This window comes from Hyla sarda, chromosome 9, assembly GCF_029499605.1.
Source record: "Hyla sarda isolate aHylSar1 chromosome 9, aHylSar1.hap1, whole genome shotgun sequence".
NCBI lineage: Eukaryota > Metazoa > Chordata > Amphibia > Anura > Hylidae > Hyla > Hyla sarda.
This window is the reverse complement of record NC_079197.1, coordinates 19257712-19281640: the sequence shown is the minus strand read 5'-3', so window position 1 is coordinate 19281640 and position 23929 is coordinate 19257712. Positions and strand designations below refer to the sequence as shown.

Here is a 23929-nt window from a genome sequence, read left to right as displayed (position 1 = left end):
TTTTTGGAACTGTCCAGAGTGGGAGCAAATCCCCAAAGCAAACAGCTCCTGCTCTGGACAGTTCCTGACACGGACAGAGGAGTCAGCAGAGAGCACTGTGGTCATACAGGAAGGAAATTCAAAAAGAAAAGAACAGCAGCTGATAAGTTGAGGAAGGATTAAGATTTTTAAATAAAAGTAATTTACAAATCTATTTAACTTTCTGGTACCAGTTAATTTAAGGGAAAAAAATTCTTCCAGTGTAGTACCCCTTTAGCCCTTTAAAGGGGTACTCCGCTGCCCTGTGTCGGAAGCTCCGCTCTCCAGCGTCCGGAAGTTTATTGTTCCGAACGCTGTGTGCGGGTTTCCGTGTTCAGGGCCGCCCCTCGTGACGTCACGCAGCGGAGTACCCCTTTAAAGCTTTTCCTTCCTCTCTATTGAGATCCCATACTGGATTTTACCACAATTGTAACAATACTAGAACTAGTCTTCAACTCAGATGCCCCCAGGTCTTGATGGTAGAGCAGGATAGGAAGATCCTCCAGTAATTGCACAAGGCAATACATGCACATGCAAGTTTAAAAATAACGAGTAACTACTTACCAGGATGATTAAAGCAGAATGGGAGAAGTAGTCCCTGCAGGACAACTGAGCAGCTACTCATCGAGAGCGTCTGCAGAAGACGAGAGGACGAGTGAACAACTATTCACTTATGATTGTAAATTATAGGAGTAGTAGTTCTCCCAATCCGATCCACGCAAACCACAAACAGGCAGGACCACATGTTGGCCAACACAAATATACAGAAAATAGACATTAAAGACAAATGCAAGGTAACAACAAACTAAGTGCCAGCTAAACCAACCAAATAGAACAGAGATCACAAACACACTGAATGGCAAAACTGATATCGCAAGCAGGTGCAAAGTGTAAAATAGTAACATAAATACCCTTAGGGAGGCACAAGCCAACCAACAGCCAGACACAAATAAAATCCGGCATGGATCCAATCCTGCTGCCAGTAACTACTATAATCCAAACAAAAGAAACAATGTCATGGCAGATGTCTATCCATAGTGTATAACAATAATTCTGAAGGCCATGTAGACTTGAATATAAACATCTGTGTATAGAAAGGATAACAACTCTTCCTGTCATCACAAAATGATTGTTACTTTTTTTAGCTCTAAAGGTGCCCATACATCAGTGTTTCCCAACCAGGCTGCCTCCAGCTGTTGCAAAACCACAACCCCCAGCATGCCCGGACAGCCAAAGGCTGTCCGGGCATGCTGAGAGTTGTAGTTTCGCAACAGCTGGAGGCACCCTGGTTGGGAAACACTGCCATACATATTGGAAAGGTTGGTGAAAACAAATTGTTTCGACTGAAACGTTCATTCTTATAGACCCACTTCTATATATTGTGTATGTCCACCTCTAGGGCTTTCACAAAGGATGAAAATAACAATAAGGATCCAGTAGAGAGGCGATGAGATGCTGAGAAGTGATTTGCAATGCCCGGGGGGGGGGGGGGGGGAAGGGACACCTGTCAGAAGTCAGAACATTGCTTGTTATGTCAGGGATGGCCGGAGGGTGAGACTTTCAAATGGGATTGACTGTGCTGTTATATACTGCCAAGTGTCGACATAGGAAAATATACACCAGACTGGATGTTGGTATAACTCTCTCTTAGCAGGAAACTCAGCTGTTCCCCAAAAGAGTTCTGTTTAATTCAGGAAGTACATTTAGTTTTTACCTTTGACAAAGAAGGAGGTTTAGCTATGACGTTAGAATCAGCATGTTACATTTTGATTGGTTGTTTGATTATTATGTCCGTTCCGTATATATTAGCATATCTAGTGTCCATTAAAGGAGAACTCCGGAATAGGAAAATTATAGTCCATACTGCCGGCAGTAAAAAAATAAAAAGGTACATACCTTCCTTCGCTCCCTCGGTGCCTTCCGTTACCGGCTCCAGCCTCCGCCGCGATCCTCTTCCTGGTTGCCGGTGGTCAGCGACTCATACTACACTCAGCCAATCACCGGCCGCAGTATGGACAATAATTTTCCTATTCCGGAGTTCTCCTTTAATTTCTTGGCAGAAGTTTCTCTACTGGGAAATTCCAGAGTTCACTGTTTGTCAGATAGTTTGTCTTTCACTCCTTATCTCAGTTGTATCGGCGTCATGGCAAGGCCTCCATCGTAGTCACGAGCATATTGCAAGTTTATGTATATGGGTTAAGGGGTAGGTAACAGATATATTTTTCCAGCAGCAATTACATATTAGTATTAATATATTGATCAGTCATTAGAAACATAAGGGTCATCCCTGACAGTTACTTCTTATATTGGAACCTCTGGGTAATAGAGAAACATCCAACAATAAGATGTGGAGGAGCAGGGTACACGATATGTGGAGGTGCAGGGTACATGATATGTGGAGGAGCAGGGTACATGATATGTGGAGGAGCAGGGTACATGATATGTGGAGGAGCAGGGTACATGATATGTAGAGGAGCAGGGTACATGATATGTGGAGGAGCAGGGTACATGATATGTAGAGGAGCAGGGTACATGATATGTAGAGGAGCAGGGTACATGATATGTGGAGGAGCAGGGTACATGATATGTAGAGGAGCAGGGTACATGATATGTGGAGGAGCAGGGTATATGACATGTGGAGGAGCAAGGTACATGACATGTAGAGGAGCAGGGTACATGATATGTAGAGGAGCAGGGTACATGATATGTGGAGGAGCAGGGTACATGATATGTAGAGGAGCAGGGTACATGATATGTAGAGGAGCAGGGTACATGACATGTGGAGGAGCAGGGTAAATGATATGTAGAGGAGCAGGGTACATGATATGTAGAGGAGCAGGGTATATGACATGTGGAGGAGCAAGGTACATGACATGTAGAGGAGCAGGGTACATGATATGTAGAGGAGCAGGGTACATGATATGTGGAGGAGCAGGGTACATGATATGTAGAGGAGCAGGGTACATGATATGTGGAGGAGCAGGGTACATGATATGTGGAGGAGCAGGGTACGTGATATGTGGAGGAGCAGGGTACATGATATGTAGAGGAGCAGGGTACATGATATGTGGAGGAGCAGGGTACATGATATGTAGAGGAGCAGGGTACATGATATGTGGAGGAGCAGGGTACATGATATGTGGAGGAGCAGGGTACATGATATGTAGAGGAGCAGGGTACATGATATGTGGAGGAGCAGGGTACATGATATGTGGAGGAGCAGGGTACATGATATGTGGAGGAGCAGGGTACATGATATGTGGAGGAGCAGGGTACATGATATGTGGAGGAGCAGGTACATGATATGTGGAGGAGCAGGGTACATGATATGTGGAGGAGCAGGGTACATGATATGTGGAGGAGCAGGGTACATGATATGTGGAGGAGCAGGGTACATGATATGTGGAGGAGCAGGGTACATGATGTGTGGAGGAGCAGGGTACATGATGTGTAGAGGAGCAGGGTGCATGATATGTAGAGGAGCAGGGTCCATGATATGTGGAGGAGCAGGGTACATGATATGGGGAGGAGCAGGGTACATGATATGTGGAGGAGCAGGGTACATGATATGTAGAGGAGCATATTAGCCATATTGTTAATTATGTATAAAGTTGTGTACATAAAGGTAACATAAATGTATAGGACCTTCATAGGTCACATGATATATTGTATAAAGCTGTACAAAGGTATAGGACCTTCCTGAGTCATGTGATACTGTCATGTGATGTACCCAGAGCTCCCTGGGTTCAGGACCTACAGGTTTTTCAACCAATGGGCTGTAGTCCAGCCTCCTTAGGATATAAGGGGCTGTAGTCTCTAAATTCGCTCTCTTCTCTCTTGGTTCCTGCTCATCATCCTGTTCATTTCAGCAATACCAATTCAAGCACAATTACAACTAGGCCAAAGCCTAAGGAACCTGCAGCCACTACAAAACCGTGAGTTACCAAGCTCTATCTACAAATTCCTAGTGACTACTATTCAACTCAAAGCATATAATTAGTAGCACAGTGGCCTGCATAAATCTCAAGACTACTAGTCCCAGCAAAACCTGTGAGGTACCTGCATCCCGGTTACCTCAAGAGAAGACTGTTCTATAGGAGTTTAAGTAAAAGTTCCAGTTCTCATAAATCCTCCTGTGGACTTTCCATTATTTATTTTCTGCCGTTTTTGGACTGGTTGTCGGCAGGGCCTTCAATACAAAACAGCTGCATCCTGGCATCACAGCAAATCAAGGGTTAATACCACCAGACCCTGTGACACCATTGCCTCACCCAGTCACCACACAGGGTACACCTTAAACACAGCAGCATGGGACATTGTATGTGGAGCGGCATTATACTTACACTGCACATTACATTCAGCCAAGATCCATCAACCTCATATCATGTACCCTGCTCCTCCACATATCATGTACCCTGCTCCTCCACATATCATGTACCTGCTCCTCCACATATCATGTACCTGCTCCTCCACATATCATGTACCCTGCTCCTCCACATATCATGTACCCTGCTCCTCCACATATCATGTACCCTGCTCCTCCACATATCATGTACCCTGCTCCTCTACATATCATGTACCCTGCTCCTCTACATATCATGTACCCTGCTCCTCCACATATCATGTACCCTGCTCCTCCACATATCATGTACCCTGCTCCTCTACATATCATGTACCCTGCTCCTCCACATATCGTGTACCCTGCTCCTCCACATATCATGTACCCTGCTCCTCCACATATCATGTACCCTGCTCCTCCACATATCATGTACCTGCTCCTCCACATATCATGTACCTGCTCCTCCACATATCGTGTACCCTGCTCCTCCACATATCGTGTACCCTGCTCCTCCACATATCGTGTACCCTGCTCCTCCACATATCGTGTACCCTGCTCCTCCACATATCGTGTACCCTGCTCCTCCACATATCATGTACCCTGCTCCTCCAAATATCATGTACCCTGCTCCTCCACATGTCGTGTACCCTGCTCCTCCACATATCGTGTACCCTGCTCCTCCACATATCATGTACCCTGCTCCTCCACATATCGTGTACCCTGCTCCTCCACATATCGTGTACCTGCTCCTCCACATATCGTGTACCCTGCTCCTCCACATATCATGTACCCTGCTCCTCTACATATCGTGTACCCTGCTCCTCCACATATCGTGTACCTGCTCCTCCACATATCGTGTACCTGCTCCTCCACATATCGTGTACCCTGCTCCTCCACATATCGTGTACCTGCTCCTCCACATATCGTGTACCCTGCTCCTCCACATATCGTGTACCCTGCTCCTCCACATATCGTGTACCCTGCTCCTCCACATATCGTGTACCCTGCTCCTCTACATATCGTGTACCTGCTCCTCCACATATCGTGTACCTGCTCCTCCACATATCGTGTACCCTGCTCCTCCACATATCGTGTACCCTGCTCCTCCACATATCGTGTACCCTGCTCCTCCACATATCGTGTACCCTGCTCCTCCACATATCGTGTACCTGCTCCTCCACATATCGTGTACCCTGCTCCTCCACATATCGTGTACCCTGCTCCTCCACATATCGTGTACCTGCTCCTCCACATATCGTGTACCCTGCTCCTCCACATATCGTGTACCCTGCTCCTCCACATATCGTGTACCCTGCTCCTCCACATATCGTGTACCCTGCTCCTCCACATATCGTGTACCCTGCTCCTCCACATATCGTGTACCCTGCTCCTCCACATATCGTGTACCCTGCTCCTCCACATATCGTGTACCCTGCTCCTCCACATATCGTGTACCCTGCTCCTCCACATATCGTGTACCCTGCTCCTCTACATATCGTGTACCCTGCTCCTCTACATATCGTGTACCCTGCTCCTCCACATATCGTGTACCCTGCTCCTCCACATATCGTGTACCCCTGCTCCTCCACATATCGTGTACCCTGCTCCTCCACATATCGTGTACCCTGCTCCTCCACATATCGTGTACCCTGCTCCTCCACATATCGTGTACCCTGCTCCTCCACATATCGTGTACCCTGCTCCTCCACATATCGTGTACCCTGCTCCTCCACATATCGTGTACCCTGCTCCTCCACATATCGTGTACCCTGCTCCTCCACATATCGTGTACCCTGCTCCTCCACATATCGTGTACCCTGCTCCTCCACATATCGTGTACCCTGCTCCTCCACATATCGTGTACCCTGCTCCTCCACATATCGTGTACCCTGCTCCTCCACATATCGTGTACCCTGCTCCTCCACATATCGTGTACCCTGCTCCTCCACATATCGTGTACCCTGCTCCTCCACATATCGTGTACCCTGCTCCTCCACATATCGTGTACCCTGCTCCTCCACATATCGTGTACCCTGCTCCTCCACATATCGTGTACCCTGCTCCTCCACATATCGTGTACCCTGCTCCTCCACATATCGTGTACCCTGCTCCTCCACATATCGTGTACCCTGCTCCTCCACATATCGTGTACCCTGCTCCTCCACATATCGTGTACCCTGCTCCTCCACATATCGTGTACCCTGCTCCTCCACATATCGTGTACCCTGCTCCTCCACATATCGTGTACCCTGCTCCTCCACATATCGTGTACCCTGCTCCTCCACATATCGTGTACCCTGCTCCTCCACATATCGTGTACCCTGCTCCTCCACATATCGTGTACCCTGCTCCTCCACATATCGTGTACCCTGCTCCTCCACATATCGTGTACCCTGCTCCTCCACATATCGTGTACCCTGCTCCTCCACATATCGTGTACCCTGCTCCTCCACATATCGTGTACCCTGCTCCTCCACATATCGTGTACCCTGCTCCTCCACATATCGTGTACCCTGCTCCTCCACATATCGTGTACCCTGCTCCTCCACATATCGTGTACCCTGCTCCTCTACATATCGTGTACCCTGCTCCTCCACATATCGTGTACCCTGCTCCTCTACATATCGTTGTACCCTGCTCCTCCACATATCATGTACCCTGCACCAAAAAATCTGCATCTAAAATCCACTGACTTTCTTACCAAAACCAAAGACTGAGTGAGCGCACCCTTCATGGCAGCTTGGCGTGCAGTGTAAATGTTCTCTAACCACTGGATAAACCTCTGTATTTTACTACTGAGATGCATCCGGGTGTTTTCCCTTTCGTGTTGCATTTACAGTAAGTTCTGCTTTCGTAGCGCCATTGTTCTGTTAAGCTGGGAAATAGATTGAAAACTTTTCTTGCGCCACAATTCTGTGCTGGAATACTAATACGTGCTGTAATACTGGATAATGGGCTGTGGGGTCCCGGGGGCTTCATAATGGCTTTCACAAGTGATTAGAGTGAAAAGTTCTTAACAAGTGATGCTTTCCTGCTGAGACCGACAGATCTGGAAGAAGGGGCTGGTCGGGGGCGAAGACATTTCAGAACCTCCACTTTCCAGACATCAATGGCACCACGAAGCAATAAAGTGCAGTTTCCCTGTAGGCCCATAGAGGAGAAGTTGCCAGAACGCCTGCAGGATGAACACCATGAGCATTGGATGAATAAAACTGTTACTGAATTATTTAAAAGGGAATTGGTAGTATTGTGTTAGTTGTGTAGATTCACATAGTGTGGTGCCCTCAAGTGGATTGGGTGGAGTAAACCAGAGCAACTAGGGTTAATAATCCCTCCAGCAAAGTATTCAGTATAGATATGGGTGTCTTTGTGGGTGACTACCCCTCTGGGTCTTCCTGTAGACCCATGCAACTTTTGTAACTGGGTAAGTATAGGTAAGTATAGGTAGTCATTACCCCTGGGCACACTTGGGTGAGGTATCTTGGGGGGGGGGGGGGGGGGGGGGGGGATAGTGTATTATTGATAGTTTGTGCAAGATAATCACTCCAGACACTTGAGTAACCTGTCCAAAGTATAGGGGATAAGATGTCTGATCATGGGGTTCGGAACGGGCGGCCGTGGGATATGACACCACGCCCCCTCCATTCATGTATATGGGAGGGGACGTTAATAGTGTTGTGCCCCCTCCCATAGACATGAATGGAAGAGGCGTGATGTCACGACTGCCCAAACCCAGCGTTCTGAACATATGGAGTTCGCGGAGGATAGGGGATAAGATTTCCAGGGTGGAGAACCCCATTGCTGAAGTATTTAGTTTACAACCAGACAAAAAGTTTTTGATCGATACTTCCAAATATTAGTTGCTTAAGGCATCTCTGAATATACTACTTTAGTATAGTTAGTAATAGTAATGAATAAAGTCCAAGATAAAACTCTACCAAGACGAGCCTACACAGATTGGCTGACTATGGTAAAGAAATTCTGTACTTGAGAAGACTAGTACCAATGGTTACGGGCATTACGATTCCCTCACGCAGGGCGTAAGATACAGATGATCGTGTAGTGTGAGCCACGCAGTACTAATTCTAGTCTAGAAGCTTGCACAGAGATAAGTGTTTGCAGAAAAGTACTTTCTCAGCTATTCTCTCATCTGGCTAGACGATTCTGCCACTTGGAACAGGATCAACTGACTGGAAAGACTCTGGTGTGGTTTGGCATGTATGCATGGTATACTAGTGTAGATGGAGTTGCAGACAGGAAAATAGAATAGTGGATTTAGCTGCTCCCTATTGTGAGGGGTCTGCACAGGTTGACTTACTGTGGCGAACATACTTGTATTTTTACTCATGGGTTTGCAACACAATATAACCTATGTGCAGGGCATATGCTGTAGAACTTCTGTGATGTGTTTAGTCACACAGCACTAATTCTGACTGCAGGTCACTGAAGAGATTTGTATATGCAGATGGGTCCTTTTTCAGCTTTCTTCTCCTCTGGCTAAGCAGCACTCCTTCTTAAAGCGTACCTGTTAGATCCCACAAAAAACAAACAAACTGTTATATGTTACTCAATACCTCATCCTGATCATGTACATGTCATTTTTATGTCTATGTGGTATCGGGTGAGGCTAATGTGCAAATTAACCTTTTCGTGACGCCAGGGCACGGTAAGCCTATACACCATCCGAGGTTGAGCCAGCTTCTCCTGGGCCAGGCACGGGGAAATAAATACTCTGACGCAAGGTTACGGATAAACTGACTTTACTGAGGCCGGATAGATGGTAAAATCCATTACAGCTCAGGTTGGTACAAAGAGAGGTGCAGGGTGAACCTTGGAAGCTTATCGGCTTGCTGGGACTTGTAGACGATTGTGCTGTGTATGACTGACTTGCTGTATGGCAACCCACGCTTGGCTTTAGTGATTTGTATGACTGACTTGAATCCCCAGGACTTTAGTGCTTACCGTTAGGCTTGACATTCACCCGGGTGCAGGGGTTATTCTTTAGCAGATACGTGGTTGCAGGATTAGACTTGAGGCCTCCTCAGAACACCTCACAGACTCACTTCAGACTTCTCCAAACTGTACTTCAGCATAACACTGAACACCTACCACACTATATAAGGAGCAGATTTGGAGGACTCCCATTGGGCAGATAAGTCACATGGTTCACCTCATGCACACCTCCCCTAACAACAGGGTTCCTAAGGTTTAACAGGCTTAAAGCAACAGGTACATAGAATATACCAATACATTAACCATAGCAGAACATTATATCATATTGAGTCCTGAGTAGTGTGGGCCCAAGACAGACACTGAAGGCAACATCTGCCACACAGGATGGGCAGAATACTATATTCTGTACTGGGTCACCACATCTCGATCAACAATATTTCATTAAAAAATAGCCTATTACAGCTCATCAATGTCTTTTTCATCTTCCCAAATGGAGGGGGTGTGAGTGTATAACTTACATCTACCTAAATTAGTGCAAAGGGTTAGTGCTAAAAGTACAGTAGTTTTTTGTGCATACATTTTCTACCTGTTCTATATGTTCCTATGTCATTCATGTGTCTCATCCTTTGCCAGTCCTGTAATGTTGGGACTTGCTGGAGGTACAGTGTTTGGATAACTCTTTTTGCAGCAGTGTTGCCTTCAGCTGTGTGCCTACAGCTTTTACAAAACTACAACTCCCAGCATGCCCAGACATCCTTCGACTGTCCAGGCATGCTTGGAGTTGTAGCTTTGCAACAGCTGGAGGCACATGATTGTAAACTCTGTGTTACAGCAGTGTTGTTGCAGGCTGTGTTCCTTCTGCAGCCTTGTCAATCAGCCATCTCGTGTCCATGACCCTTGGACAAGCTCATGCTGCTGTGGGACTCATCAGTGTCCCAGGAGGTATGGGGACCCCTAGTGGAGTGATTTTCAAAGGCAGTTTTCTTTATGAAAATGTAAAAAAAAAGTGTAAAAAATTTAAGATGTATGTTATAAAAACTATTGTTTTTCCAAGATGTACGACATATATAAAAAGTTTTTATATCTGACAGTGCCCATTTAAAGCTGGAAACGTAAAGCATGATTCCATCACTTGTCCAACCAACTGGGGGCCCCTCCATACTTTAAAAAACTACTTGTCTCCTGTGGAGGCTGTCTACCTATTGGGGCACCAACCCACTTTGGGGAGACCTATCAACTGGCAGACTTACTGTCCTACTAGAAGAATGTCCCATTTGCCTACTTGGGGAACCTGCTTATCTAATGCGGAGACATAACTACACCTCCTACCTATTCTACCTGGTTTGGCAGTATTATTTTCATACTTCCATAGTATGCTCATGTACAGTGACCCCTCGACCTACGATGGCCCCGACATATGATCATTTCAACATACGACGGTCTCTCAGAGGCAGCATCAACATACGATGCTTTTGTATGTCGGGGCCATCGCATAAACGGCTATCCGGCAGCGCAGACTGCTTCAGCTGCCACCGGATAGCCGTTTACGGTGCCCCGTGTGGTCCGCTGACGATCACTTACCTGTCCTTGGGGCTCCAGCGCGTCCTCTTCGGGATCCCCTGCATCGTCGGCGCTCTCCATCGTCATCATTACGTCGATGCGCACGCCGTCCCGTCATCCAATAGGAGTGGCGTGCATAGCGACGTGATGGCGGCGATGGAGAGCGAGGATGCTGGGGGAGCAGATGCCTTGCCGGAGCGTCGGGGACACCCCGGGGACGCGGCGACAGCGATGGACGGCGACATCCCGGGCAGCGGTGACGGTCTGGAGCGGCGGGGACAGGTGAGTACAACTTCCTCTAACAGTGGTCTAGAACCTGCGGACCTCCAGATGTTGCAAAACTACAACTCCCAGCATACCCGGACAGCCGTTGGCTGTCCGGGCATGCTGGGTGTTGTAGTTTTGCAACATCTGGAGGTCCGCAGGTTCTAGACCACTGTCCTATACTTTACATTGCACGGATCCCTCAACATACGATGGTTTCAACAAACGATGGTCCATTTGGAACGGATTACCATAATATGTTGAGGGACCACTGTAGAGGTTGGCAGATAGTATCACATCCTACATCCAGTGTCATGGACAATCGATAATGAAAGGACCTTTTCTGAAATTACCTCATCTATTTCTGGACTTGGCAGAGAGATGCCGACCTGCCAGACACAGCTGCCAGTCACATCTTGTCACTCTGCCAGAACTGCCCATGTAATGTGTGCCAGCAATCCAGGGCCAAGGAAAGTCATAAACCACTAATGGCAAATCGATCCAATTTGAGGCTACGTCCATCAGAAATGCTAAATGCAAAATTTTCATAGTGCAAAATCTGCAGCAGAAAATCTACACCAAATAATTTTGCTGCAGATTTTCAGTGTAGATATGCAACTAAAAGTGTTGCGGATTTTGCCACATTTCTGTAGCATTGTTGCAGAAAGCTCACCAAAATTGAAGAATTAGGCCAATTTCTGCACAGACTTTTTTTTCATTACAATTTAAAAATTTCACTCATTTAATTTTACTTTGAATGCCGCAGATTTTTCACACAGAAATTCCATGCAAGAAATCTGCTGCAAATACTTCACGTGACCTCCCTTTCGAAGCAAACTTGAATTTTTATGTATTTTTTTTAGGATAGGCTGCCCAGTGTGTGTACGTAAGGAGCAGCACTATTTCTGTCCATTATATTACTTGTATATGGAATTTTTTAACCAGTTCTTTCCTCCACCAGCTCATCTCTAATTTCCATTTGTCCCTAATCCAGTGGGTATAGATTATTTGATATAATGGTTCATATAGACTGCAAACACACATAAAAGGAGGGAGATCCTGCTCCCTTGTATCTATGTAGCACACTCACCAATGTAGCAGCAGCATGGAGGACATTACAGAGAAGTACTGAGCAGTGTAAGCTGTCAATTCAGCACTGAGTGAGATGTTATACTCAGTACAAGCTGCTGCAGCCTCTTTATGTTTCTTTCTGTCTCTGACTCTAGCTGACTTTTCCTCCTCCCTCTTTCCCCTACACATACATCTATAAGTAGCATGTAATCTGATCCCTCAGTGACACATTTTTACCAGTTCTTTCAGAGTGAATGATGATTTGAGGGGTTGAAAGGAGCCATAGAAGTGGAAAAAGGGTAATTTTTCTCCAGTAAGAGTTTCTTGTACTGTTGATTTATACAAAGTTTGTTGAAAGTGCGGTGACCATTTAAAGGAGTAGTCCAGTGGTGAACAACTTATCCCCTATCCTAAGGATAGGGGATAAGTTTGAGATCGCGGGGGGGTCCGACCGCTGGGGCCCCCTGCGATCTCCTGTACGGAGCCCCGACAGCCCGCGGGAAGGGGGCGTGTCGACCTCCACACGAAGCGGCGGCCGACACGCCCCCTCAATACAACTCTATGGCAGAGCCAAAGCGCTGCCTTCGGCAATCTCCGGCTCTGCCATAGAGATGTATTGAGGGGGCGTGTCGGCCGCCGCTTCGTGCGGAGGTCGACACCCGCTATCTGGCCGGAGAGCCTGGCCCCCGTACAGAGAGATCGCAGGGGGCCCCAGAGGTCGGACCCCCCGCGGTCTCAAACTTATCCCCTATCCTTAGGATAGGGGATATGTTTTTCACCACTGGACTACCCCTTTAAGTACATCACAATGTTGTCAGTGGTGCATACATTTTCTGCACCATATAGTAACCAAACATATATTTAAGAATTGCTAAGTCTGCCATAGTAAATACATAATTCTGATCTTATGTCTATATAGAGGAGCTCCATATCCCCTGCATCGAATTAAAGAGGTTGTGGGCTCTGCTGTTTGTATGAGCTATAATGTAAATTAAGAATATAATGCAAATAACTGCTGCATCAATAACTCTGCTTTCCCATCCCGCGGCTCTGGGCTGTCAGCGTCTCACTTTTCCTCCTGCCGCAGTCTTCATATCAGAAGACCTTGAAAGGCTGCACCATGTGGTTTCCTGGCTCAGGGATCTCTAAACAGCGGCCAAATAACATGAGCTTTTAGTTCTGACAATATAGGTAAATGCAGAGGAGCGTGCATTTGTTTGGATTAGTTTAATAAATTTTAATTTAGGCTTTTTTTCCCCAAAAAACAAAACAAAATGTTATGTGACTCCGACAGCAACAGCACAAGTACAGATTCAAGCTGAGGGTAATTAGCATGGGATATTACCTGCCTCCTGCTACCCTCTTATAGATTCTGGAGTAGCCATCCCTGATGAAGAAGTTTTCCCTCTGAAATACGTCGGAAGCTTTGTGAGCCTGTGCTGTACAGACGCCACCGGTAGGGGATGTCCCCTGAGTCTTCACTCTTTGAAGTTACCCTACTCCACTTTTCCACCGATTTAGGAGACAGGTATTAAACTGTGCTACTTACCCTTGGCTGTAATCTGTTTCTGTCAAACAGCAGAGCCATAGCGAGGCACGTTCTGCTAGCTACTATTATTTCATGTAATCTTAAAGGGGTTATTCAGGAATTGAAAAACAGAGCTTGTTTCTTTAAAAAAAAAAAAAAACACTCCCGGTCTGTCTCCAAGTTGGGTGGGGTTCTGCAGCTCAGTTCCTTTGAAATGAATTGAGCCAAGTTGTAATACCACACCCAACCTGGAGACAGACGTGGAGCTGTTTTTGAAAGAGATTACCTCTGTTTTTCTATTCCTGTATAACCCCTTTAACTTTTTTTTCACACCGGAGTTTGCAGCCTATTTTTGGTATATGCATGCCCATGTAGGGTGAGCATACAGCAACTATTGTATCTGCATTACACCTCTGTATTTTATCCCAATTGTCTTTTTCTCATATACTTATTGTCTATTGAAATTATATGTTTTATGTTATATTACAGTATATATTGCTAATGTTTTTTTTTTTTTGGCAACATTAGAAGCATTACTACCAGAACCTCGCGCTAGTCTGTATATACAGGGTGCGCCATTTATATAGATACACCTTAATAAAATGGGAATGGTTGGTGATATAACTTCCTGTTTGTGGCATATTAGTATATGTGAGGGGGGGGGGGGGACTTTTCAAGATGGGTGGTGACCATGGTGGCCATTTTGAAGTCGGCCATTTTGAATCCAACTTTAGTTTTTTCAATAGGAAGAGGGTCATGTGACACATCAAACTTATTGGGAATTTCACAAGAAAAACCATGATGTGCTTTGTTTTAATGTAACTTTATTCTTTCATGAGTTATTTACAAGTTTCTGACCACTTATAAAATGTGTTCTATGTGCTGCCCATTGTGTTGGATTGTCAATGCAACCCTCTTCTCTATATACTGCTATATACTACTATATACACCGCAGGAGAAATGCTAGCACAGGCTTCCAGTATCTGCATATACTGCTATATACTACTATATACACCGCAGGAGAAATGCTAGCACAGGCTTCCAGTATCCGTATACACTGCTATATACTACTATATACACTGCAGGAGAAATAACAGCACAGGCTTCCAGTATCCGTATACACTGCTATATACTACTATATACACCGCAGGAGAAATGCTAGCACAGGCTTCCAGTATCCGTATACACTGCTAAATACTACTATATACACTGCAGGAGAAATAACAGCACAGGCTTCCAGTATCCGTATACACTGCTATATACTACTATATACACCGCAGGAGAAATGCTAGCACAGGCTTCCAGTATCCGAATACATTGCTATATACTACTATATGCACTGCAGGAGAAATGCCAGCACAGGCTTCCAGTATCTGTATACACTGCTATATACTACTATATACACCGCAGGAGAAATGCTAGCACAGGCTTCCAGTATCTGTATACACTGCTATATACTACTATATACACCGCAGGAGAAATGCTAGCACAGGCTTCCAGTATCCGTATACACTGCTATATACTACTATATACACTGCAGTAGAAATGCTAGCACAGGCTTCCAGTATCCGTATACACTGCTATATACTACTATATACACTGCAGTAGAAATGCTAGCACAGGCTTCCAGTATCCGTATACACTGCTATATACTACTATATACACCGCAGGAGAAATGCTAGCACAGGCTTCCAGTATCCGTAGTTTCAGGTGCTGCAGAATGGGCAAAACATAAATTGGAACAGGACCCTCAGTTTACGCAGAAGATTTTGTTCAGTGATGAGGAAACTTTTATGTGAATGGTGAAGTTAACAAACAAAACCACCGCTATTGGTCTGACACTAACCCACATTGGATGGATCCCTCCAAGACTGGTGGAACACAAAAATTGATGGTATGGTGTGGTGTATGGGGTACAAAGATAGTGGGGCCATTCTTCATCAATGGAAACCTCAAGGCCACGGGATATATGAAATTGCTACATGATGATGTGTTTCCCTCTTTATGGACTGAAGCTGCACGTTCCCTGAGTTTTTCCAGCAAGATGGTGACCACCACATTATGGGTGTCAGGTCCGAGCATTCCTAGATGAACAGTTTCCTGGAAAGTGGATTGGTCATCATGGGCCAGTTGAATGGCCCCCAAGGTCTGACCCCCTTAGACTTTTATCTTTGGGGTCATCTGAAGGCAATTGTCTATGCTGTGAAGATACGAGATGTGCAGAACCTGAAACTACGGATACTGGAAGCCTGTGCTAGCATTTCTCCTGCGGTGTATATAGTAGTATATAGCAGTGTATACGGATACTGGAAGCCTGTGCTAGCATTTCTCCTGCGGTGTATATAGTAGTATATAGCAGTGTATACGGATACTGGAAGCCTGTGCTAGCATTTCTCCTGCGGTGTATATAGTAGTATATAGCAGTGTATACGGATACTGGAAGCCTGTGCTAGCATTTCTCCTGCAGTGTATATAGTAGTATATAGCAGTGTATACGGATACTGGAAGCCTGTGCTAGCATTTCTCCTGCGGTGTATATAGTAGTATATAGCAGTGTATATGGATACTGGAAGCCTGTGCTAGCATTTCTCCTGCGGTGTATATAGTAGTATATAGCAGTGTATACGGATACTGGAAGCCTGTGCTAGCATTTCTCCTGCGGTGTATATAGTAGTATATAGCAGTGTATACGGATACTGGAAGCCTGTGCTAGCATTTCTCCTGCGGTGTATATAGTAGTATATAGCAGTATATATGGATACTGGAAGCCTGTGCTATCATTTCTCCTGCGGTGTATATAGTGGTATATAGCAGTATATACAAGGATACTGGAAGCCTGTGCTATCATTTCTCCTGCGGTGTATATAGTAGTATATAGCAGTGTATACGGATACTGGAAGCCTGTGCTAGCATTTCTCCTGCGGTGTATATAGTAGTATATAGCAGTGTATATGGATACTGGAAGCCTGTGCTAGCATTTCTCCTGCGGTGTATATAGTAGTATATAGCAGTGTATACGGATACTGGAAGCCTGTGCTAGCATTTCTCCTGCGGTGTATATAGAAGTGTATAGCAGTATATACGGATACGGGAAGCCTGTGCTAGCATTTCTCCTGCGGTGTATATAGTAGTATATAGCAGTGTATACGGATACTGGAAGCCTGTGCTAGCATTTCTCCTGTGATGTATATAGTAGTATATAGCAGTGTATATGGATACTGGAAGCCTGTGCTAGCATTTCTCCTGCGGTGTATATAGTAGTATATACGCATATTGGAAGCCTGTGCTAGCATTTCTCCTGCGGTGTATATAGTAGTATATACGGATACTGGAAGCCTGTGCTAGCATTTCTCCTGCGGTGTATATAGTAGTATATAGCAGTGTATACGGATACTGGAAGCCTGTGCTAGCATTTCTCCTGCGGTGTATATAGTAGTATATAGCAGTGTATACGGATACTGGAAGCCTGTGCTAGCATTTCTCCTGCGGTGTATATAGTAGTATATAGCAGTGTATACGGATACTGGAAGCCTGTGCTAGCATTTCTCCTGCGGTGTATATAGTAGTATATAGCAGTGTATACGGATACTGGAAGCCTGTGCTAGCATTTCTCCTGCGGTGTATATAGTAGTATATAGCAGTATATATGGATACTGGAAGCCTGTGCTATCATTTCTCCTGCGGTGTATATAGTGGTATATAGCAGTATATACAAGGATACTGGAAGCCTGTGCTATCATTTCTCCTGCGGTGTATATAGTAGTATATAGCAGTGTATACGGATACTGGAAGCCTGTGCTAGCATTTCTCCTGCGGTGTATATAGTAGTATATAGCAGTGTATATGGATACTGGAAGCCTGTGCTAGCATTTCTCCTGCGGTGTATATAGTAGTATATAGCAGTGTATACGGATACTGGAAGCCTGTGCTAGCATTTCTCCTGCGGTGTATATAGAAGTGTATAGCAGTATATACGGATACGGGAAGCCTGTGCTAGCATTTCTCCTGCGGTGTATATAGTAGTATATAGCAGTGTATATGGATACTGGAAGCCTGTGCTAGCACTTCTCTTGCGGTGTATATAGTAGTATATAGCAGTATATACGAATACTGGAAGCCTGTGCTAGCATTTCTCCTGCAGTGTATATAGTAGTATATAGCAGTGTATACGGATACTGGAAGCCTGTGCTAGCATTTCTCCTGCGGTGCATATAGTAGTATATAGCAATGTATACGGATACTGGAAGCCTGTGCTAGCATTTCTCCTGCGGTGTATATAGTAGTATATACGCATATTGGAAGCCTGTGCTAGCATTTCTCCTGCGGTGCATATAGTAGTATATAGCAGTGTATACAGATACTGGAAGCCTGTGCTAGCATTTCTCCTGCGGTGTATATAGCAGTATATAGAGAAGAGGGTTGCATTGACAATCCAACACAATGGGCAGCACATTGAACATATTTTATAATTGGTCAGAAACTTGTAAATAACTCATGAAAGAATAAAGTTACGTTAAAACCAAGCACATCATTGTTTTTCTTGTGAAATTCCCCAAAAGTTTGATGTGTCACATGACCCTCTTCCTATTGAAAAAACAAAAGTTGACTTCAAAATGGCCGCCATGGTCACCACCCATCTTGAAACGTTTCCCCCCTCACATATACTAATGTGCCACAAACAGGAAGTTATATCACCAACCATTCCCATTGTATTAAGGTGGATCCATATAAATGGCGCACCCTGTATTTAGTGTTGAATAATGCAATGGGTCGTGGTAATTACCGATAAGGGCTGAAGAGGACCAGTCGGCTCTCCTGACAGGACTGTTTTAGTAAATACATGTATTCCCCATGGGATAACTGTTCTGGAGGATCTTTTTTTTTTTACGTTTTGTGGTGTTCCTTTGTTATGCATGAATAAATAGACAGTGGGGCATTTAAAAAAAAACATTTCGGAGACTTTTCAATTGATGGCCTATCCTATATTGATCATAGTTTGGTTCCATAAAATCGTATTGGGTCCAAGTGTTCTGTCCATAATACAGATGGTAAAATATAGTTATGATAGATCAAGGCCATCATTTATTTATCTTCCCATCCAGGAGGAAGTAATGGAGGAGGCAGAACAAGTGGAACCATCTTATAACACATTAGGACTAGATCTGTGTAAACAGTCCCCTAGAGAGTTACCTGGTGATAATCTGCATCTGGTGTATTAAATAATGAAGTAGTTTTACATTAGACATGTTCTGACCCTAGAGCAATGGCTGGAGACTAACCACTATGTATTGTACTGGTAACACGCGGAAGACTGATGAAGAACTGATGATTAATATCCTGAACACCGGAGGCCATTACTGAGGTAACTGCTTGGCAATGCTTATTGCATTAAAGGGGTACTCCGGCGCCAAGACATCTTATCTCCTATCCAAAGGATAGGGGATAAGATGCCTGAACGCGGGGGTCCCGCCACTGGGGACCCCCATGATCGTGCACACCGCACCCCGTTAAAATCAGTCCCCGGAGCATGTTCGCTCCGGGTCTGATTACTGTCGATCACGGGGCCGGAGCGGTGTGACGTCAAGGCTCCGCCCCGTGTGACATCAGGCTCCGCCCCCTCAATGCAAGCCTATGGGAGGGGGCGTGACAGCTGTCACGCCCCCTCCCATAGGCTTGCATTGAGGGGGCGGGGGCGGCGTGCAAGATCACGGGGGTCCCCAGCGGCGGGACCCCCGCGATCAGGCATCTTATCCCGTATCCTTTGGATGGGGGATAAGATGTCTAAGTGCCGGAGTACCCCTTTAAAGTGGTACTCTGCCCCTGGCATCTTATCCCCTATCCAAAGGATCGGGGATAAGATGTTAGATCGCCGCGGTCCAGCTGCTGGGGACCCCGGGGATCGCCGCTGCGGCACTGCGCTATCATTACTGCGCAGAGCGAGTTCGCTCTGTGCGTAATGACAGGCAATACAGGAGCCGTAGCAGCGTGACATCATGGCTCCGCCCCTCATGACATCACTGCCCGTCCCCTTAATGCAAGTCTATGGCAGGGGGCGTGACGTCCGCCACGCCCCCTCCCATAGACTTGTATTGACGGGGGCGGGCCGTGACGTCACGAGGGGCGGAGCCGTGACGTAACAATGCTCCGGCCCCTGTATTGCCTGTCATTACGTGCAGAGAGATCTCGCTCTGCGCAGTAATGATAGCGGGGTGCTGCAGCAGCGATCCCCGGGGTCCCCAGCAGCGGGACCCCGGCGATCTGACATCTACCTTTGGATAGGGGATAAGATGTCTAGGGGCGGAGTACCCCTTTAAGGCCTATTCTTAATGCTTAAAGCCTATTCTGACCCCTCCGCAGAGCTGAAAACGTAAACATACACTGCCGTCAACCTGGTCCAGTGATGTCACAGCGGCTCAAATGATGTATAAACTTCTAGTCTCTATCTAAAGCTTGAATGTCCCAGACCACCATCTACTGCCAATGACTTATCACACCACAGCGAGTATAGGCAGGATTAAAGGGGTACTCCACTGAAAAACGTGTTTTATTTATTTATTTATTTTTTTATCAACTGGTGCTAGAAAGTGAAAAAGATTTGCATATTACTTCTATTTAAAAATCTTAATCCTTCCAGTACTTATCAGCTGCTGTATGCTCCACAGGAAGTTCTTTTCTTTTTTAATTCCCTTTCTGTCTGACCACAGTGCTCTCTGCTAACACCTCTGTCCAATTCAGGAACTGTCCAAAGTATTAGCAAATCCCCATAGCAAACCTATCCTGCTCTGGACAGTTCCTAAAATAGATTAGTTTAGTTCCTGATTAGACACTACTACTACCACCACTCCTGCTGTACGCTGACTACTACTACTACTACTACTACTACTCCTACCAGTCCGCCCCTGCCTGCTCTTCTCTGGCTACAACAAGTCCCACCAGTCCACCACTGCCAGCCGTCCTGTCCGCTGTTGTGGTGTCTGGGGTGTTGCAACGGTGTAGCAGGGTCTGCTGGTAGTAACCCTGTGGGGTAAGGTGTTATTAACCCCCGATTATTCGTGACGCCAGGATATGGTTGTTTTCTGTATAACAACCAACCCAGAAACGGCAGGCGATAAAGGATTGTCCACAACAGGAATTGTGCAAATAACTGGAACTTTTACTTAAACTTCTTATCGAATAGTCTTTACAATTATGCAGTTTCTCTAGAGGCAACCGGGATGCAGGATACCTCGCAGGCTTGCTGGGACTTGTAGTATTGACATATATGCACGCCACTGAGCTACTAATTGTATACTTGAGTTGAGTAGTAGTCACTAGAAATTGTAGGTAGAGCTTGATAACTCACGTTTTGAAGTGGCTGCAAGTTCCTTAGGCTTTGGCCTAGATGAGATGAATTTAGTTAGTATATGCTGAGATTGTGCTTGCAGGAGATAAGAGCAGGAACCAAGAGAGTGAATTTAGAGACTACAACCCCTTATATACTAGGCGGGCTGGACTAATCCCATTGGTTGCAAAGCCTGTAGGTCCTGTCCCCAGGAAACTCTGGGTACATCACATGACAGTAGATCACATGACCCAGGAAGGTCCTATACATTTGTACAACTTTATATACAAAGAACAATATGTATAATACATTTACGACACATTTATATGAAGCTGTAATGGATGAGCAAGGGGTGAGCCCTGCAGGAGAGCCCTATGGACTGCAAGGACTCTTCCGGAGGGGACTTAGGAAGGGTACAGGACCATGTCCTGTACCGGGATACCACACTGTCTACTACATCTACAACTAGTCCGCCTTCACCCTTCATCACTACTACCAGCCAGGCCTACACATAGACAACTCAAAATAGGGATCATTTTTACGGCTTTTCATACAAAAGTTATTTCTTCTTTACTATTTCCAGACACCAATCCTGTTGCGACTACCAAAGGGGATAATTTTTGGAATGTTTTGGAAAAGCCATTGTGTATTCCAATACCTCCCTGTACATTTTAGCACCGGTAGGCATCTATCAACAACCAGGGATACTTTATGCAGTTTTATTTTGGTGTTAAAAAATACATACAAAATTCAAAGCCATAAAACCACTATGGGGGAGACTTATCAAAACCTGTGCAGAGGAAATGTTGCTGAGTTGCCCATAGCAACCAATCAGATCGCTGCTTTCATTTTTGTAAAAGGCCTCTGAAAATGAAAGAAGCGATCTGATTGGTTGCTATGGGCAACTGGGCAACTTTTCCTCTGGACAGGTTCTGATAAATCTCCCCCTATGTGAATACATTTTCAGGGGACCCCGGCAGTGTAATACAGGGCTTAGAGCTCTTAGACAGTGTTATACATGGGGTTTGAGGCTTGTTTTATTGCTGGTTTGTGTAGAATCTATTCATCGCAAACCAAACTTTTTTTTCGTAAAGTTTGGCAAACGCCCGCCAAACCGAAAATTTGAGAAGTTCATTCAACTCTAGATCTAACCTAACAATTTCAATGACAAGATTATTAAAGACTTAGAAGTAGAATCTGGAAACTACTGTACAATAACAACATACGACAGAGAAACAAAGTAACCTTGACAACTACAGAGCTGACCGTCCGGTGCCGGAGCCGCAGTATGCACGGATCACATCAGATTATATCAGTACGCCAGCAGAGCGCAGATCATTGGACTCGCCTCTTCTATTAACCCCATCAGCCGCGCTCTTGTTGCTAAGCACGTCGCCTCTGTATGTGTATATATAGAACTTGCTTATTAAAGGGGAATGCTCCTCCTACACCAATAGTTCCAGCACACGAGCTGGTTTTCCCAGGACCCTCGCGTAAATACATGGTCGCGTACATTGGTAGGTCATCAGTTGTAATGTAGTATCTGAAGGAACGCCTACCATTGGAGATAGTTTCTTTGCATATACTGTTTCCCAAAATTCCCCATTGAGTATGAATGGAATAAAGGGGTTCTCCACCATAAGGTGATTTTAGTACCTGCCAGACACTAATGGACAGGATTAGGAAGAATCCATGCTTATCTTGGGGCTAAATGGCTGTGTTGTGAGATTTCCATAACCCTGCAGCTATCTTTTTTGTGAAATGGCTATTTCCTGTTGGAGTTCCCTCCCTCCAACTACAATTCCCATGATTCCTTATTTAAAGAGAAAAAAAGGAACACAATAGCGCTCCTGGTGAAGTACGTTAGGCACAGGTAGGGAGATGCTGGTAATAACACTCACCCTGTGGTGTTGCGCTCAGAGCACAACGTCTGGTATCGCATATATCATAGAATGGGATCCTGCAGCTTGATTCTCCCGATCCCAAGCAGCATCTGGTCCGGTAATGGTATAGGCAGCAGAAGAAACAAAAACGGAACTTATTCCAAGCGCCAGATCCCTTGAGGTAGTCAGTACGTCTCGTGGATGCGCGCCTGTGCCCTGTACATACACGTCCTACGTACAGGGACGTGTACGTACAGGGCACAGGCGCGCATCCACGAGACGTACTGACTACCTCAAGGGATCTGGCGCTTGGAATAAGTTCCGTTTTTGTTTCTTCTGCTGCCTATGATTCCTTATTTGTAAGTGTGAGGTCACTTTTCTCCCTCCCACCTACTGAAACACAACTGTGATCCTTTCCATGCCACAGACAAGTGTTTTTCTAACCAGGGTGCCTCCAGCTTATGCAAAAAACTAAAATTCCTTGCAGAATGATCTTCCTCCCAGTGACTCGACCTAAGACTCTTATAAGAGAGGTCGGCCATTTTGGCTGCACTGCTAAGACCCCCCCCATCAAACCGTAATCTGATGGACAGCCTGAGAGCAAGAGTTGAATTGCCCTACAGCGCCGCCACAGGATATATGTAGCGTTGCACACTTGAAATCATTGCGTTGTCCTACGGACAACGCAATGATTTCAAGTATGCAACGCTACATTCACTGACAAAATAAGATCTTTAAAAGTAGTAAGAAATTGAAAAGCAGCGTATATATATATATATATATATATATATATATATATATATATATATGATACAGATCCTTCCACTATACAGCTTTGTGTACAGTAGAGCAAAAATCCCTTTAAGGCATAGAGTCCATTAGGCTTATCTTGACCACTTACAGTTTAACCACAAGTAGCTGTATTCTCTGCTAACATTACAGCCATCTGCTTATGTTAATGGTGTTATGGCATTAGGGGGGTCTCTGCTTCA

The 23929-nt window shown here is 45.4% G+C and overlaps 1 protein-coding gene and 1 long non-coding RNA gene across 5 annotated transcripts in view; both read left to right on the top strand.

Annotated features, from left to right (window-relative positions):
* Window positions 1-23929, top strand: part of KCNT1 (potassium sodium-activated channel subfamily T member 1) — a 343981-nt gene that overhangs the window by 116699 nt on the left and 203353 nt on the right. The window lies entirely within an intron of this gene.
* LOC130291372 (uncharacterized) lies at window positions 13259-20253 on the top strand. Its single transcript, XR_008847909.1, has 3 exons — window positions 13259-13396; window positions 18836-19095; window positions 20091-20253. It is a non-coding gene; the product is annotated as an uncharacterized LOC130291372 (long non-coding RNA).